We start from the raw sequence: 15,572 nt of genomic DNA on the forward strand, positions 1-15,572 counted from the left end.
AGCCTGTACCTTTTTATCAATTCATCATTGTCGTACGTCTGCAGTACGTCCTTTCTTTCACGGAAAGTGCGCGGTCTCCGTCTTCGTGCGCGTAGTGCAGCTGCCATCGTGCAACTCCTAACTGGTTTAGGAGTCCTCTCCAGCTCTCTTAAATAATTTAGGAGCTGAGACCTACTCTTAACACTTAAGAGTGTTTATGCATGCCACTTATTCTTAAGTCTGGGAGTAGGAGCAAAATCACATCACTCTTAAAATTGTGATGCATTTAAGAGTGAAATTTAACTCTGAGAAGTTTTATGCATACCGGCCCAGATGTAGATCTTTATCCATATGTTTTTGTAATCCATCAATTAGTTTTTGATTTAGGACATTCAAAAGGTCAAATGTCATCCGCTTTCATCCTTCCCTTTGCTGCCACTTAGTGGTGTCGTTTCAACTTCAGTTACAAAATGTAATCAATTCCAGGTTGGCACCCACACGATGTTTCTGCAAAGTTTGAGAAAGATCAGTAAAAAAAATTTTTTATGAGTTTTTGGTTCACATACTGAAGTGTCTGGGCCAGCAGCGAACTGATGCTAAAACGATATGTATTACCTGAAGGCCTGAAAATACAACAACAACAACAATAATAATAATAATAAGCTACTCAAAAATCCAAGGTTGTAAGCACCACTTTCACTCTAAGGTATATAAGGTTTTATAGAAATTCTTACAAAAGGTATTTCATTTTAAGTTGAATTTTATAGATTAAAGTGTTTTTTTTCTGATTCTCAATAAGGGTGTTCACAGAGTCTAAAGAGACTTGAAATTACAAGAAGAGGGTGTTTGTGAAGTGGCTAGCATACATGTCTGTCACTCTTTTTTGTTTTCTTTTCTTTGTCTCTCTTTTTTCAGATCAGACAAAAATAGCAAATAAGCCTTGTATTGTTTCAGCAGATCAACCAATGAGAAACCCTATAACTGCATCCTCATTGTAAGGTAGCGAAGCAAGAAGAACAATAATGAGATGCAGTGAAAGACTGAGGCACTGAAGCATAAGCTCATTGAAATACTTAAAGCATAGATTTCAAACTTGGCTGACAACATATTCAGAATAGATATTCCCAGATTGTCATGAAAAATAGCAGTCTCTAGTTCCCTTTAAAGTCTAAGCACAGTAGGTCTCCATCATAAAACAAACACATAATGGACAGAAAGGACTTTCATTTTTCTCTCTTAGATACCGCATCAGGCCGCATCCCAAAACCCAGATATTCACCTTGATAGCAGGATTCTTGAAGTCCACAGCATCTGAAATAGGTTTTTTTCAATACCGCGCTTTGACGGCTCTTTCCATTCTATCAGACCCATCTATGTATGTCATACACGCACACACACAGATTTTATATATATATATATATATATATATATATATATATATATATATATACTCAGCAAAAAAAGAAACGTCCCTTTTTCAGGACTGTGTATTTCAACAATAATGTTGTAAAAATCCAAATAACTTTACAGATCTTCATTGTAAAGGGTTTAAACAATGTTTTCCATGCATGTTCAATTAACCATAATCAATTAATTAACATGCACCTGTGGAATGGTCGTTAAGACCTTAACAGCTTACAGAAAGTAGGCATTTAAGGTCACAGTTCTAAAAACGCAGGACACTAAAGAGACTTGTCTACCGACTGTGAAAAACACCCAAAGAAAGATGCCCAGGGTCCCTGCTCATCTGCGTGAACGTGCATTAGGCATGTTGCAGGGAGGCATGAGGACTGCTGATGTGGCTAGGGCAATAAATTGCCATGTCCGCACTGTGAGACGCCTAAGACAGCGCTACAGAGAGACAGGAAGGACAGCTGATCATCCTCGCAGTGGACCACGTGTAACAGCACCTGCACAGGATCGGTACATCCGAATATCACACCTGCGTGACAGGTACAGGATGGCCACAACAACTGCCCGAGTCACACCAGGAACACACAATCCCTCCATCAGTGCTCAGACTGTCCGCAATAGGCTGAGAGAGGCTGGACTGAGGGCTTGTGCGTTCCTGGTGTGACTCGGGCAGTTGTTGTGGCCATCCTGTACCTGTCACGTAGGTGTGATATTCGGATGTGCATGTTAATTAATTGATTATGGTTAATTGAACATGCATGGAAAACATTGTTTAGACCCTTTACAATGAAGATCTGTAAAGTTATTTGGATTTTAAAAGTTATTTGGAACATTATTGTTGAAATACACAGTCCTGAAAAAGGGACGTTTCTTTTTTTGCTGAGAATATACACTCACCTAAAGGATTATTAGGAACACCACACTAATACGGTGTTTGACCCCCTTTCGCCTTCAGAACTGCCTTAATTCTACGTGGCATTGATTCAACAAGGTGCTGAAAGCATTCTTTAGAAATGTTGGCCCATATTGATAGGATAGCATCTTGCAGTTGATGGAGATTTGTGGGATGCACATCCAGGGCATGAAGCTCCCGTTCCACCACATCCCAAAGATGCTCTATTGGGTTGAGATCTGGTGACTGTGGGGGCCATTTTAGTACAGTGAACTCATTGTCATGTTCAAGAAACCAATTTGAAATGATTCGAGCTTTGTGACATGGTGCATTATCCTGCTGGAAGTAGCCATCAGAGGATGGGTACATGGTGGTTATAAAGGGATGGACATGGTCAGAAACAATGCTCAGGTAGGCCGTGGCATTTAAACGATGCCCAATTGGCACTAAGGGGCCTAAAGTGTGCCAAGAAAACATCCCCCACACCATTACACCACCAGCAGCAGCCTGCACAGTGGTAACAAGGCATGATGGATCCATGTTCTCATTCTGTTTACGCCAAATTCTGACTCTACCATTTGAATGTCTCAACAGAAATCGAGACTCATCAGACCAGGCAACATTTTTCCAGTCTTCAACTATCCAATTTTGGTGAGCTCGTGCAAATTGTAGCCTCTTTTTCCTATTTGTAGTGGAGATGAGTGGTACCCGGTGGGGTCTTCTGCTGTTTTAGCCCATCCGCCTCAAGGTTGTGCGTGTTGTGGCTTCACAAATGCTTTGCTGCATACCTCGGTTGTAACGAGTGGTTATTTCAGTCAAAGTTGCTCTTCTATCAGCTTGAATCAGTCGGCCCATTCTCCTCTGACCTCTAGCATCAACAAGGCATTTTCGCCCACAGGACTGCCGCATACTGGATGTTTTTCCCTTTGCACACCATTCTTTGTAAACCCTAGAAATGGTTGTGCGTGAAAATCCCAGTAACTGAGCAGATTGTGAAATACTCAGACCGGCCCGTCTGGCACCAACAACCATGCCATGCTCAAAATTGCTTAAATCACCTTTCTTTCCCATTCTGACATTCAGTTTGGAGTTCAGGAGATTGTCTTGACCAGGACCACACCCCTAAATGCATTGAAGCAACTGCCATGTGATTAGTTGATTAGATAATTGCATTAATGAGAAATTGAACAGGTGTTCCTAATAATCCTTTAGGTAAGTGTATATACACTCACCTAAAGGATTATTAGGAACAACTGTTCAATTTTTCGTCAGATGAATGTCAGATATTTGGATATTCATTTCGTTATTGAACTTCCTACAATCAATTGTAAAGGGGTCAACTTTGATTTTAGGTATCAGGCATGTGTCTGTGACTTTTATATCTGAAGTTATAAGGTAATTATTCCAAAGAGGGAAGAAATGCCCCCCCCATGCAAGGGGCCCCTGGTGCACTCCATAGGGTTAAACAAGAGCACATGTCTGGGTAGTGTTTACACTGATTGGCTACAAAATGGTACACGCACCAAAATGGTCTCTGCTGCTGAAGCTTTGCGCCAGTGTTGCCACTTTCAGCAGCGAATCTCATACCTGTGTTCATGTCAGCGCTGTTTATTCGCATGCAAATGCGGTTTGAATACGCAGTAATGCTGCTGTTTAGAATGTGAATAGCAATCTTCTGGTGAAAGCGGTACTACACGTCCTCGATGCAGGTAAAACAAAGAAAGGTGACATGGTTTATTTTTTGCCTATTTAACCTAATTTTAAAAACTTTAATACTTCCAACAATGGACGTTTTGAAAGGAAGACAGATTACGGATTTCATGTTTTTTTCATGATTCTACATAAAGATTTCAGTGAGATATAAACTGAAATACAAAAGAAAGATACGCGGTCGACGATGCCCTCGTCCCCAGAGCGTTAATAATAGTGAATTATTTTATTTCCGTTAACTCTGCATAGGCACTGCATCATATTTATATGGTGTCACGCCCACGCAGGCGGGACTGAGCGGGTGCACAGTGTTACACCTAATTAGCGGACTTACAAAGGAAGCCGGCACTCATGGGCACGTTACGAAGTATTGTGCCAAATGATTTTGAGCCGTGCCGAGCGTTTCTTTGTCTCTCGTCTGCCCGAGTTCCCTCGTCTGTTCTGTCTGCCTGGAGTATTCTCCTCACCCTGTTTCCTTTCCTTCCCCAGACCAGCTCCCGTACCTGACCCGCTTCCCTTGCCAAGCCCGGCTCATCACGTCTCCCCTTCCCTGTGTTGTCGTTTCCAGTGCTTACCTGTAGGACGGATTCCCTGGCTTCAGACCCTCGCTCTCCATCATCGACCCAGCCTGTTGCCTACCCTTGTCTGTGCCTTTGCCAAATCCCATCCATTAAAGCCTGCAGTAACCCGCATATCTGGATCCGTGTTTCTCTGCCCGAGCAATCACCACAGAATACTTTGCCTGTTTAATGGATCCAGCGGGGAACGCCAATTTCCCCGCCTGCTTCAATCCCCGTCATGCTTCCGGAGAGGTACGATGGAAACCCCGACAATTGTCGTGGGTTTTTAATGCAGTGCGGCATTTATGTGGAAGAGCACCCGGAGATGTTCCGGACCCAGGCAGCCAAAGTCAGGTTCGTCATCTCCCTCCTGACCGGCCGCGCTCGGGAATGCGCCACAGCTCTTTGGGCAGACCAGAGTCTCCTCATCGACTCCACCCGGAAGTTCCATCATGCCCTTCTCGAGGTCTTTGACCATCCCGCCGTGGGGCGCCGACCGGGCCAATCGGCTCTTGGATTGTCACCAAGGGAACCGGTCGGCAGCGGAATTCTCATTGGAATTCTGCACCATCGCCACGGGGCTCCGGTGGACTGAGGACACCCTGATGACCATCTTCCGGCGGGGCCTTAACCAGGATTTACAGGATGAACTCGCCTCCCGTGGAGACGCAATGACGTTTGAGGAGTTTGTCAGGTTGGCGGTTCGACTGGATAACACTGTCAGGTCACCGCCGAACCCAGCCCTCGATTACTCCGAGCCCATGCGGCTGGGAAGGTCACCCCTCTCCGCGGCAGAACGGAAAAGAAGGACCCAGGGAGGCCTGTGTCTGTACTGTGGGGAGGCAGGACATGCCATCATCGCCTGCCCCGTGAGACCCTGAAGGGACGAGGTCCTTCTGCTGGTAGGTGGCCTGCCTAAACCAATTAAGGGTGCTGGTTGTTTTGGGACCTCGGGAGAATCAGGTGACAGTCCTCGCACTCGTGGATAGTGGGGCAGCCGGCAACTTTATTGACCTAACCCTGGTGTGCCGCCTAGGTCTTTCCTTTGTTATGATCCCCAGTCTAGGGTTGGGGATCGCCAGAAAGGTAAGGGAAAGGGAGAGGGGGAGACGAGACAACCAGGGAATGGGAAAAAGGGAACACGGGGAACAAGAGGGATCTTTTTTTGTATTTTTTTATTTTTCACAAAGACTTTCACAAACACCAAGTGTAACAGACTTCAGGAGTGACAAGGCCAAAACAACAAACAAAACACCGCTAACGAAAACATCCCGGAACTAAATCTAAGTGCAACACAAGGAAAACAAAATACAACACCAGATTCTGACTCCCTAACCAAACATACAATAAACCACGTCTCGCAAAACAAAAAGGCAGTCACTCCTTACACACAGCTGGTACAAACATACACAGAAAGCATACAAAACACAGGCAAAGGTACCAAAGGGAGAAGGCAAAGAGAGTAGTCCAAAAACAGGCGGAAGATCAAATAAACCAGAAAACCAAAAGAAACCAAAGCGACAGTACCAGAAAGGGGCGAAACGAAAGTCGGAGTCCAAAACAAAACCGTCATACACGTAGTCAAAATCAATAAGCAAACCAATCTCACAAATCCAAAAGAAACGAGCAGAGCTCTCGAGGGATCTTGCTGTCCGGCTTTTCACTCCGGGAACAGGAAGTGAGCAGGCGGTCTGACATCTCTTGGGCGGTGTCCTGGTCGAGGGGGCGGAGCGAACAACAGCGGCGCGTAACACCCCCCCCCACAAGTGTGAACCTCATAGGTTCCACAATCACAGTTAATGGCAAACAGGTAATTACAAACAGTATATTACCTCTAAACTCCTCCCCGCAACAACTATACAAAAAGTCACGTTCGTGAGAGGGCGGCAGCCACCAGGTTACTGGCACCTTTCTTATGGATGATCTGTAAGTTAAAAGCCTGTATAATTAGGGACCAGCGCATGAGTCGTTGGTTGGAATTACACATCTTATTCAGAAACACAAGGGGGTTGTGATAAGTGAAAACGACCACTGGCTGGTGTTGGAGTGTGCCGCTCCACCGGGTCCGGATGAGAAGGGAACACGCAAAGGAGACTCTCAGTTTGATTATAAATGATGCTTTTATTTAGTAATGCTTTCTATTGTTAATGCCTCTTATTGCTTTAATGCGAGCCGGCTCGGGAACAGACTGCCTACACACCCCCAGTGTGTCAGCTCAGCGTGTTCTAGGTGGTAAAGCTTTACGCAGTCTTATATACTTGCATTATTCTGGGTTACTTCCTTGTTACATTGTAGCACACAAGCAAAAGAATAAAAGTCAAGCTGGTATATTTCCATTACGCAGTCTCTCATATCTACTGGGTTCTCAGAATCTTTGTTGTTCACAGGTGCAGACATACTTCTCGGAACAAGATTCCATATAAGGGGCAAGCAGAACATTCGTGGTTATAGGTGTGAGACTGTTCTATGCTTTTTGCAGCAGCTCAATGTTTTGCAGACATATTTCCTGTCGCGCACTCTGTCAGCTCTCCTGCCTGCCGCCCCCACACTGGATACTATCACCAATGTACACCTCGAAATGCTGTAAGGCGAGTAATAGCGTGAGGGCTTCTTTTTCTATCGTGCTGTATGCCTACTGGTGCTTAACAAACTTCTTTGACCAATAGGAGATAGGATGGTCTAAACCCGCAGCGTCTTCTTGAAGAAGGACAGCGCCGGCTCCGGTTCCACTAGCATCTACCTCCAACTTAATGGGTTTTCCAAAATCAGGGGCAGCTAACACAGGGGAACTAGTGAGTAGATATTTCACCGAGTCAAAAGCAGATTGACACTCAGCAGACCAAACAACTTGGGCATCTTTACGGAGTAAGCTGGTTAGGGGTAATACAACTGAAATACATCTGAAAAATTTCGGCAGAAACAGTGGTAATAACCCGCCATCCCCAGGAAGGTCTTTCTTAGTTTTTGGAATGGGGAACGACATAATAGCTTGGACTTTTGCATCCACAGGCTTGACTGTTCCGTGCCCCACCAGATTACCCAAGTGACAGTGCCCTGTCCGAACTCACATTTCTCCAAGTTCAGCACTAACGAAGCCCCTTTTAACCTAGTAAAAACTTGTTCTAACGACGTCATATGTTGTTCCCACGAGTCGGAATAGACAACCACATTGTCTAAGTAGGCTTCACAGTTCCTAACATCCCCTAGTACTCTATTCATAAGTCGCTAAAATGTGGCTGGGGCATTACGTAATCCGAAGGACATGACCGTATATTGTAGGAAGGTGTCTGGGGTAGCGAAAGCGGAGATCTCCGAAGCACGAGGGGTTAACGGTACCTTCCAATATCCTTTCAGGAGGTCAAGCTTGGTTACGAACCGAGCGGAGCCAATGCAGTCCACACAATCTTCCATTCTAGGAAGCGGAAAGGCGTCGGGTTTGGTTACCACGTTTACTTTCCTATAGTCTGTGCAGAAACGAGACGTACCATCGGGTTTAGGGACAAGCAAACAGGGTGAACTCCAGGGACTGAAACTGGGAATGGCGAGACCCGTTTCCAGCAGGTAATCAGTCTCCTTCTTTAGTAGCTCTTGCTTATGAGGACTAACTCGATAGGGGTGCTGTTTAATGGGGATATGATCTCCAACATCAATGTCATGCTCTAACACAAGGGTCTGCGAAGGGGTGTTGGAGAATAGAGACGGAAGCTTACGCACTAGGGCCTGAATATCCGATTGGGCGGCTCTGGGTAAGTGAGCTAGCCTTTTCTCGAGGGTTTTAAGGGCTTCTGAATTTGGTAGGCGAGTGCATGGCAAACAATTTCTCCCTAGGTGCAGATCATCGAGTTCGGGCGAGTACTCGCACACCGGCACAGTTACCACAGCAGAGGGGAGCAGAACAGAAGTGGACGAAGGAGCATGGTCAGCACGATCCACATAAGGTTTTAACATGTTTACGCGACACAGACGACCTTTCCGCTTTCGGTCTCGATGATGTAATTGGTGGGACTTACTTTTTCCTGTATACTATAGGGACCTGAAAACCGTGCTTGAAGGGACAAGCCAGGCAGGGGTAAAAGGACCAACACACGATCTCCCTCCTGGAAAGTTCGTTCTCTGGCTTTCTTATCAAAATGAGCTTTCATCACCTCCTGTGACGAACTTAAGGAGCGCTTGGCTAAGTCCCAACCTGCACCAAGGCGCTCACGCAGAGACTTAACAAAGCTCAACACATTCCTAGTCTGAGGAGGTGGACTCGGGGACAACCACTGCTCCTGCAGTATCTTTAAAGGGCCGCGCACCGTATGGCCAAACCCAAGTTCAGCTGGGCTGAACCCAGTGGATTCCTGCACGGTATCCCAAATTGCAAATGAAAGCAAAGGTACTCCCTCATCCCAATCTTTTCCTGCCTCTAAACAGTAAGTCCGCAACATTGTTTTAAACGACTGATGAAAATGCTCAAGAGCACCCTGGGACTCCGGGTGATAAGCACTGGAGACCCGATGTCGAATATTCAATTCACGTAACACTTGCGAAAATAACCGGGAAGTGAAGTTCGACCCTTGGTCGGACTGTATATACCTCAGTAAACCAAATGTGGTACAGAATTTTATTAGAGCTTTCACCACCCCTTTGGTTTTTAAGCTATAGGTATCGCTTCGGGATAACGGGTGGTGGCACACATTAATGTCAAAAGGTAACTAATACCTGAACGGGTTTTGGGTAATGGACCCACACAATCAATAAAGATATGTTCGAATGGTTCCCCAATCGCTGGGACTGGGCGCAGGGGAGCGGGGGAAATCGTTTGATTGGGCTTTCCAATTAACTGGCAAGTGTGGCAGGAACGACAATATTTCTTTACATCCGAATTTATCCCTGGCCAATAGAAACATTTCAGTATGCGAGTGAGCGTCTTCCTAATCCCTAAGTGGCCCGAACACGGGTGGTCGTGAGCTAAGGCTAATACTTGGTTTCTAAGGGGACACGGAACAACAACCTGAAACACCGTAGCCCACTCCATTTGAGACTGAGGAGGTGTCCACTTCCTCATTAATACATCCTGATCGACAAAGTACGCCACTGGATGGTCTGCTAAGTCTGCCTTCTCTACGGCCGAATCAAAGCACTCCTTCAGGGATGGGTCAGCTCCCTGAGCGGAGATTAACTCTCCCCGCGTACACATGCTATCAGTGGCTTGGTGTAGAACAGGTTCTTCTAGTTCAGGCGCTGGACTAGAGCACGGGGGCAAAATGGAGACCTCTCGCTCAGCCATGAAGGTGTCAGCCAGGTCAATATCTGCTAAGTTTCAAGCCTGAGACCGAGTGAGAACACAGGTGGGAAATACAGCAGGATAGTCATAATCTAAATTGTCAGAGCAGTACCTTGGTTCTGACGCTACCTCAGGTAATGGAACTACCTTCCCTCCCGCGATGTCATTACCCAAAATGAAAGTTACTCCCGAAACAGGGAGACGAGGTCGAATAGCCACTTCAACAAAACCGGAGAAATCGTCTGTTTTCAAATAAACCTGGTGAAGAGGCACTCTCACAGTTCCCAACTCAATACCTTGTACAAGAACATCATAACCAGTATAAGTCGAGTTGGTAAAGGGTAACACATTGTCTAGTATAAAGGACTGAGCAGCTCCAGTGTCACGCAAAATGGTTACGGGGCACTTTACATCAGAATCATCGAGCGAAACAAAACCAGTAAACACAAATGGTTGGATGGCGAGTTCGACGGAGTGGGTTGGCGGCGAGACATCAATAACACAATCGGCAATATGTACTGTACCTTCTTAACAGCCAAACGAGCATTCTTGCGCCGAAGCGCAGGGCAAACAGAAATGAGATGACCAACTTCATGACAATAGAAACATTTCCTTGTTTCTACCGGTGGGGTTGTCGTAGCAGCCTTCTCAGGAGGCGGCACCGATCTGGGATGGAGCTTACGAGGCAAAGGAGTAGGGACAAACACGGTTCGATGGGTTAGCATAAATTCATCGGCGAGGTTAGCGGCTTTCGCAAGAGACGTCACTTTCTGTTCATTCAGATATATAACAACACGATCAGGTACACAGTTTTTAACCCCTGGGAGTCTGAAGGTGTTTTGGAGCCCTGAAGAGATTCTGACATGTCCTGACATTTGTGTATTTTTCAGTTACTTATAAACATATAAATGTCTAAAGTCTGATAACATTGTATTCAGCAGAAACTGGGCTACAATAATATATGAGCAGCATGTATGTACAAGTCTTTATATTGGAGAAAAAAACAGTTATGGGTGATTATTGAAAACAACAAAAAGATAAGTCACTGAAATTAGACCACAAAACACATTCATGACATTTGTGTACAAGACTTTTGTGACCTGGATCTTGTAGTGTAGAGGTTTTACTTCAAAATGATGTGACAATCATCTCACTCACTCATTTACAGAAAACAATACATCCATTTAAATTTTCTAAGACACTTTTTATTTAGAAAGGCCATATGCGAGGAGGTGGGAATGATCATGAATAATGCTGTAGTTCACACCAGAGAAGACAAAGACCTGCATAATGAGCTGTATAATTACCCCTTTCAGTCAGGTATGGGAGAGAGGAAAGTGCTACAAGAAAATAATTTGAGGACAGAAACATATTTCTTTGTTTGTGGTTTATTTAGCATGCGTGCCCCGATGTAAGGTGCTGGTGAAGGCAAGGGTGATGCAGATACATTCCTAAAAACAAATAAATAAAAAAATGTTAGCCTAAAAAAATGTTAGCATCTCAAACATTTACACCTGAAATGTTTGTGCTAAATAACATTACCGATAGCAGTGTTATAGGCAAACCAAAACGGAGCCAAATATATATTAGCAACCATAATCTAAAGCTATCCAAAACTAGGTGAAATACATTAGAACATTTACAAACATCTGTAAACTCCATAAGGCATTAGCTTAGCCACCAGGAAATAACATGTTTGCTACATAAGGCAGCATGTTAGCAGAGTTATCTACATGCTACACTAAACTATGTAAATGGAATTGAAAGCCAATGTTTCATATAAGCTGACAAAAGCTAGCTGAAGTGAGGAAAATATTTACTAATATTAGTTTAATATTATCAGAATAAGAGTTATATAAGACTTAATAACTTACCCATTGTCATAGCAACTTGCTGTGTGTGTGTTTTTAAGCCGGTGTCCGGGAGGCGTGGCCTTGTACGTATAGTGCCCGGACTGTTTTCCGTGTGAATGGCGTGTGGGCGTGCCCTGCCTCGGGTCATTATCAGATAATGAAGTGCGACAGAAATTCTGTGCCTCTCCTTGGTTTCACATGGATTACATAAACTGAAAATATTTATTTTTCATTTAAATTGCTTTACTTAAAAGTAGACACTTTAAGCTTTCTATAGATATATTTCTCATGTCTGTCTGTGCAGTATTCGGGGAGTTTCAGTTCATTTTAGTGACATGTTTCAAAAAGATTTTCACGGAGACTGAGACGGCTGAAAGCGCACCCTGTTTATTTTCTTTATTTTACAAAAGCACAATGTTTCGTGGATATTGTGAGTATACATGAATAAAAGTAGACCATTTACAGATTAAAATGATGTACTACACTTACGTGTATGATCAAACATGACGACTCAATTTAAGTTCTTTTCATGGTTACCAGAAAAAAATGCAAGTGTCCCCGCCGGCGGGTCCGCCAACTCCCAAGGGTTAAACTCCTCTAACAAAAGCAGCTCTTTAAGCTGATCAAAGTCAGTCACACCACTAGCGGTACACCATTTATCGAAGAGGAGGGACTTCTCCCGAGCGAATTCCACGTGGGTTTGCTGGGTGGATTTACAAAGTTTCCGGAAGTTTTGCCGGTAAGCTTCGGGCACTAATTCATAAGCCCTCAAGACAGTAGCCTTCACAACATCATAATCAAGGCTCTGTTCCAAACCAAGAGCTGAACAAACCTCTTGAGCTTTCCCCACGAGTTTACACTGAAGCAGATGCGACCAAAGGTGCCTGGGCCAATTCAGAGTGGTCGCGATGCGCTCAAAGATGGGGAAATAAGCATCTACTTCATTCTCCCTAAATATGGGCACGAGTTCAATATGGCGACTCACATCGAAGCCAATATTCTCCCTCTCAGGGGATCGAGTTAGAACCAGCGGAGACTGAGTACAAGGGCGCACGTTCTTGTCCGGCTAGTCTACACCGGCACGAGCGATGGAGCGAGAAGCTTCAAGGGGCGAGCTTACCTTTCGCGGCGGAGGAACAGGCTGTGGCTGGCCAACCCTCGCCCTTTATACGGCAGCGTCCCACTCTGCTTCCATCTCCAAAGCCCTGATTCGTAGGAGTTGGGCCTGGCAGTCCTGCCTCTTAACCCCCTGGGGCCGGCGGGCCCGCCGGCGGGATCTGACAGAAATTTCGCAAAACCATTTAAATAACTCTGCGAGTTTTTGTCATATACACATTTTAAAAATACCCTCAGAAACCTTGGACGGTCTACTTTTCAAATATATATAGGTAGAAACTAAATATATTTTTACAGCTTCGTGATATGAATTGAAAGAACAAGAGTGACTGACTTAAGCGTCTGCGTCTCGAAGCGGCTCTGATCGCCCACCCACTTGCAAATCGCGCTATTCGCATGATAATAACATGATAATCCGACAGTTAGTATTGGGTAAAGAAATATGTGAATACGCCCATTGTGACCGAAATAAACAAGAGCACATGTCTGGGTAGTGTTTACACTGATCGGCTACAATATAGCACACGGATACGTCTCTGCCGCTGAAGCTTTGCGCCAGTGTTGCCACTTTCAACAGCAAAGCTCATACCTGTGTTCATGGCTCAGTGGGCTAAGCCTGTGTGCCTGCAATCACGTGGTCGCCGATTCAAACGCAGCGTATTTAGAATGTGAATAGCGATCTTCAGCTGAGAGTGGTCCTACACGCTCCCAATACAAGTAAAACAAAGAAAGGTGACACGATTCGCTTTTTTGCCTACAGTATTTAACCTAATTTTAAAAACTAATACTTCTGACAATGGAAGTTTTGAAAAGAAGACAGATAACGGATTTAGTCAGTGTTTTTTTCACGATTCTACATAATGATTTCAGCGAGATATAAACTGAAATACACGAGAAAGATACGCGGTCGATGATGCCCTCGTCCCCAGAGCGTTAATAATAGTCACTGCATCATATTTATCGCTTTCTATATTTATATAGTCACAGTTTTTCCATTTTTCATTCCATCTACCAATAAACTGTGAAAGGGATTTTATTTTTGCTACTTTTCTTGCGTTTCAAACTGCCTTTCCAAAGTGATGGGTGTGGGGTGCAGTGACATTCCAGACTGATGGGCCATTGACAGTATGCAAACTACTACAGGTGTGAGGACACCTATCTCATCAATATTCATTGTGAAGGCCACTGACTTTGAGAAAAATAGTGTCACTCCAAAGTTCTAACACTTTAGTAATCAAACTACATAAAATTTCAGAATGTCACTTTCACCTATGTGTAGCCAACCCGTGTCTATAAGCTTCAGAGCTCAAAAGTCTTACCTAGAAATGTCTATAATGTGATTTTTTACAATTTCTCAGCATGTCTGAAAATAGGTTTTTGAAAAGTATATGTTTAAAGTTGATTTTAACAAAAAATAGAATAATAACATTCTAAGAGGTCTCAGATTATTGGTGCTGAGTTTGTGCTGAATAAAAGCAAATGTAACACTTTGGGATAAATGTTTTTTAGATAGATGAAATATTTTAAAATGTCAAGGCATGTCAGACTACCCCGAAAGTGGAAAAGAGGCCTCAGACCCCAGGGGGTTAATCTCCAGCTCGGTTTCCCTAAGCCGAATGGTAAGGAGGAGGTCCTCCTTAGACGAGCCAGGATCCCTGGGATCCATGCGAGGCTGAGACCCCGGGCCTCCGGCTTCCGCCGTCGTAGGCGACCGGGCTGGGCAAGGTGCAACACCCGAGAGATCACCAGGCTCTGGCAGGATTCCCTGCGTGACCAATTCATCCTGCAGGACCTGCTTAATCTCCCGCTTTGATGCACCGACAGGGACCACCACATTAAAGAATCCCGCAATGGCTACCAAGTCTGACTTCCTGCAAGCATCAAATTGCTCCTTTGTGGGGTTCAGAGTAAACTCGAGTAGGTCAAATGTAGCCAGACTAATCCCGATTATACAGACTTTCCCCACCACAGTTAGTCCGCCAAGCAAAGCCGAAAAAGACACAGCGACTGAGTGACACAGACAACACAGAGGGACGATACCAAAAGTGAAATGTAATTTAATCCCAGACAATGGGATCCCGGACGAGCCCCCAATTTCTGTTACGATCCCCAGTCTAGGTTTGTGGATCGCCAGAAAGGTAAGGGAAAGGGAGAGGGGGAGACGAGACAACCAGGGAATGGGAAAAAGGGAACACGGGAAACATTTTTTTATTTTTCACAAAGACTTTCACAAACACCAGGTGTAACAGACTTCGGGAGTGACAAGGCCAAAACAATAAACAAAACACCGCTAACGAAAACGTCCCGGAACTAAATCTAAGTGCAACACAAGGAAAACAAAATACAACACCAGATTCTGACTACCTAACCAAACATACAATAAACCACGTCTCGCAAAACAAAAAGGCAGTCACTCCTTACACACACCTGGGGGGTATTCCAGAAAGCTTGGTTAACTTACCATTTGGTAAATCTTAACCTCTGGGTTGATATACCCCAAACCCGCATACCATGAGTATGTCGGTTCCAAAACACCTGAGAAGAGTAAGTTCAATCAACCTCCTATTGCTTACCCAGAGTTAATGCGCGTGCACCGTGCATACATAAAGACGTTTTCAATTGATCGCCGATTTCACGAGTCAGAATGGAAAATCAAAGTGAAAAAAAGAGAGCGGCATACTTCACAGAGGCGGAGTTGGAAGTTTTAATGCACGCATATGAGGAATTCAAGCCAATAATAATGAAAAAAAGCAATACGGCTCCATCGGCTAAAGAAAGAG

The sequence above is a fragment of the Paramormyrops kingsleyae genome, chromosome 1 (assembly GCF_048594095.1).
Source record: "Paramormyrops kingsleyae isolate MSU_618 chromosome 1, PKINGS_0.4, whole genome shotgun sequence".
NCBI lineage: Eukaryota > Metazoa > Chordata > Actinopteri > Osteoglossiformes > Mormyridae > Paramormyrops > Paramormyrops kingsleyae.